Genomic DNA, 3,792 nt, shown 5'->3' with positions numbered 1-3,792 from the left:
TCGTCGGGCTCATCGGGACGTGCGGGAACGGGGCTACCGGGCTGCCCGCCCTCCCCTCAGAACGCTTCCAGAACATTCTGCGCGGGCGGCCAGCGCTCAGGACACCGCCTCACAGCGAAGGGGAACGAACCCTCCCTCACCTCCCCTCACGCTAACGGCTCCCGCCCGCTGCCCCCCTCAGAGGGATCAGTGCCGCGCAGCTGGCCCCCCCCGCGACCAACCGCCGCCTCAGTTTAAACGGGGCGCGCGGCCGGGCGGGCGCGGCGCCGCCCCGCGGCCGCGCCGCAGCAGGGGAACGTTCGAGGCGGCCGCTGCAAGGGAGGGGCCGCGCGCATCGAAAGGCGGGAGGCGGGAAAGGGCTGCTTCCCCTCAGAGAGCTGAAAGGAGGGACGCGCGGCCCGTTTTCTTGCGCTTTAAGTAAAAAAAAAAAAAAAAAAAACGCTGATTACAGGCTCGGCCGAATGCTCCACTCCTGCCCCAAATCCGCCAGGCCTTCCTATTGAGCTGTCCCCACTGACAGAGCCTACAGCTGTGGTAGGTTTAGGATGGGTCTTCGCCAGGAGCACTGGCCAAAAATGATTCAGGCGGGAGGAAGAGGATTGAACAAGAGAGAAGCACGCTACCCGCATCCAAAACAAAGGTCACGTCAGAAAGGCTTGCGAGCACAAATCGGGCTGCTGGCGGTGTGCGGTTTCGGCCAAGAAAGGCGTCGTTTCAGAGGAGCCGAGGGGCCCTTCGACCAGCCGTACCGGGCGTCGGGGGGCTAAGGCCGCCGTTCCCCGCCTGGCGCTCCTGGAGCTGCGCGGGGGCTCTGGAGCAGAATGCTATCAGGAGTTTGTGTGGATCCAAAACTTTTCAGAGGAGCAGATGAAGGAGGTCAAAATGTGACTCGGCTGGCCCGGCTCTCCCGTGAAAGCCAAGCTGTCTGATTGACTGCAGGGCGACTGAGCCATCTTGTCGTTCTGGCAGGCAGGAGGCATTGCCACCTTTGATGGAAAATACAGAGACAGAAGCGTGCGTGCAGAGGAGGAGGGGTGGCGGAGAACTGACAGAGGGAAGCAAGGGGAAGGGATGGATAGGGGAACACCAGGGGTTGTGCAAGGTTTTGTTTGGGGGTTTTTTTTTTTGGAGGAATGCTATGGGCTCCATGGATTATTTCCAGTTCTGACCCCCTATTCTGAAATGGACAAGAGGGGTGTTAAGTTCTGGTTTTCAGCTTTCTCATTTAGGGCCAGTCCCCTGAAGTTCACTGATCCTGTCACAGCATCTTAGCTTTTTGGTGCTTTCAACTGCTTTCTCTCTGAAAAGCCTAGCGGACTAAATGCAGACTAGCCGGGGGAAACAGCAGCACAGTGAGTGTCAACCCCACACGGGAGCGAGTCTGAGCCTCCGAGCACATTCCTTAAACCTACTCAAGCAAGATATGCTCTTCCCATCAAGGATGCTAAGCAGAGACAAGCCCTTAATGAAAGTGGCCTTTTACAATTAAAAGTACAGGGAAAAGATCTTTCTCCTTCCTCTAAAACAAGAAAAGCATAGTTTTGCATACAGTATAAAAGCATGCCAACAACCACAGCCAGGGTGGTTTTCCTTAGCCTTACCCCTGTCTTGCAGGCTGTCAAGAAAGTTTAAAATCCATAGCTTCCATCATGTCAGACAGAAAATGCAGATTAAGTTTCCTTCGGGTCCAGTGGGAAATGCAATGAAGAAACCTAAAATAAAATGATGGTCACATGTATGATTTTTTTTTATTTCTCCTGCTTGTGAGTCCTTTCAATTGCTTTTACACATGAGCGCTGTACACTGTCACAGCCATAACACTGCTACAAACGCACGGGTGCATTGGGTATGGGAACACACCATTTATATTTGAACGACAATACGCGAGCCTGTTCAAGGACATGGTAATAACTTACGTGAAAAAATAACTTGTGGAAATACCGCTCAAAATTTAACAGTTGATAGAAAGTTTAATTCAAAACACTTAACAGTACCCTTTAAACATAAAAAGAAAATTTTTACCCTGAACTACTGTTGTAGGTTTTGGGGTTTTGTTTTGTTGTTGTTTACCTCCTGTGTGCTCTTCATTCTTTGTAGTATTTTGTAAAGGAAGAAGTTTGGGGTTAAGTTAAACTGCAGTAAGGGATTGCTGGCGGTTTTTCATCTTTAAAATTATCCAGGATTTTTCTGAAATGACAGAAACGAGATCATTAACTCCATTTATTAAAACCAACAAAATTAGGATCGAGACTTGAGCAAGCACTAAGCCCATATGATGTAGTTGCATCTGTGCAGTCAAGACATTCAAAGGCCCACTGCCTAAAGCTGTCCAAATATGAGAAAAAATAATCAAGATGTCAATTTTAGATTAATATTTAACTTGATAAACAATTTGTTCTTGGAATATGTATTTAATTGTACTGTTTAAGTAGGTTTTGGAAAACCATTAAAACCTTCAAGTCCTGTGATTCTCTTCACTTAAAATGGATCTTGTCAAGAGACCACTCATGTGAGTAGGCCTTTGTGGAGCCAGGCATTTGTTTTGTGTAATTAGACGAGATTCTTTACAAGTTATTTTTCAAAATGACCCATGAAATTTTTTACTGTAACCCCCATGAAAATCAGCACGATCTGCTCTATAAAAATGTCTGCCTTTTTGCAAACCCCTCAACATTTAACTGGAGTAGCCTTTTTTTTTTTTTTTTTTTTTAAATACCTTCCATAGATTGAAGTGTACAGACAAGACAGCAGTACGCAGATCCCAGTTTGAAAACCACTACCCTGGGAGCTTCTGACTCTGCCTTAGATCAATACAGGGCTATGTTTAAATAGTCACTTACAAGATGTACAATTGTATTAACATAAAAAGGCATGGAGGAGACGGTTCAGTTCACTTCAGTTTTGCTACCTGATAGTAAGACTTACAGCTAGACTTCAATTTTTATTGAAGAAAAGGGGAGCGACATGGGTAAAGCGTAGAGTCCCACTGAACTAAATAGCAAAACTGCTGCTGCCTTAGCTGAGACTAGTATTCGGTCCTAAACAGACCCAAAACATGTTTTCATTGCCATGATGCTAACTGGATCTGCCCCGACTGAGAGGATTCTTAGCTGAGCTTTTAAAATTCTGAGCCCCTGCGGTCAACGGACACCTGGGATGGAGGCATAATTTGCAGCTTGCATGTTCACACACAGCTAGAATAAGGGACATCTTCCATGCTGAACTCACATGGTTGCTTTAAGGCTTCTCTGACAGCACGTTTCCCCAGATGACAAAAAGCTGAAAAAGGAGACTGCGATCAGGATGGGACCAAACAGGTTCGCCCCACAGGATTTCCCACGGAAGTCTCTCTTCCATGAACAGAGCCTGAAACAGAAATACAAGGCTGTTACCCAGGCACCCACGCTCAGCATGTGTTACTCCACAGTAAAGATCACCACGTTCAGGAGTCTGTTTTCCCGGTGGTGTTTACAGTTATATCTGCTAGAAGAGAGACTGCTCTTTGTCATCAGTAGAACAGTTGGAATGACACCCAAGAAAGCCTGAATCAGCAAAACAACGCTCAGCTCCAAGTAAGAGATGTAAGAAAAATGCAACAGCCTCACGGGACATTTGGATCCCCGAGTCCTCGTGGTTGGCAACTAGACACACAGGGACGATCGAGACTGCAAAGCAGCAGTCTGTAAGTGCCCAGTGGGGCAGGAAGAGGATAGTTTAGGAAATAAATAATGAGTCAGTACTGACATTTTGGGGGGTCTTCTACCATGGAAAATTGCAGCTTTTTCTTTCTGT

General features: G+C 47.4%; 1 long non-coding RNA gene across 1 annotated transcript; it reads right to left on the bottom strand.

The window, feature by feature from the left end:
• Positions 1-1,601: 1,601 nt before the first annotated feature.
• On the bottom strand, positions 1,602-3,405 carry LOC115347307. The gene is made up of 3 exons (XR_003925451.1): positions 3,229-3,405; positions 2,071-2,187; positions 1,602-1,712 (listed from the first exon to the last, which is right to left on the bottom strand). It is a non-coding gene; the product is annotated as an uncharacterized LOC115347307 (long non-coding RNA).
• Between the last annotated feature and the right edge of the window lie 387 nt (positions 3,406-3,792).

Source organism: Aquila chrysaetos, chromosome 1, assembly GCF_900496995.4.
Source record: "Aquila chrysaetos chrysaetos chromosome 1, bAquChr1.4, whole genome shotgun sequence".
NCBI lineage: Eukaryota > Metazoa > Chordata > Aves > Accipitriformes > Accipitridae > Aquila > Aquila chrysaetos.
This window is presented reverse-complemented; position numbering and strand designations above follow the sequence as displayed.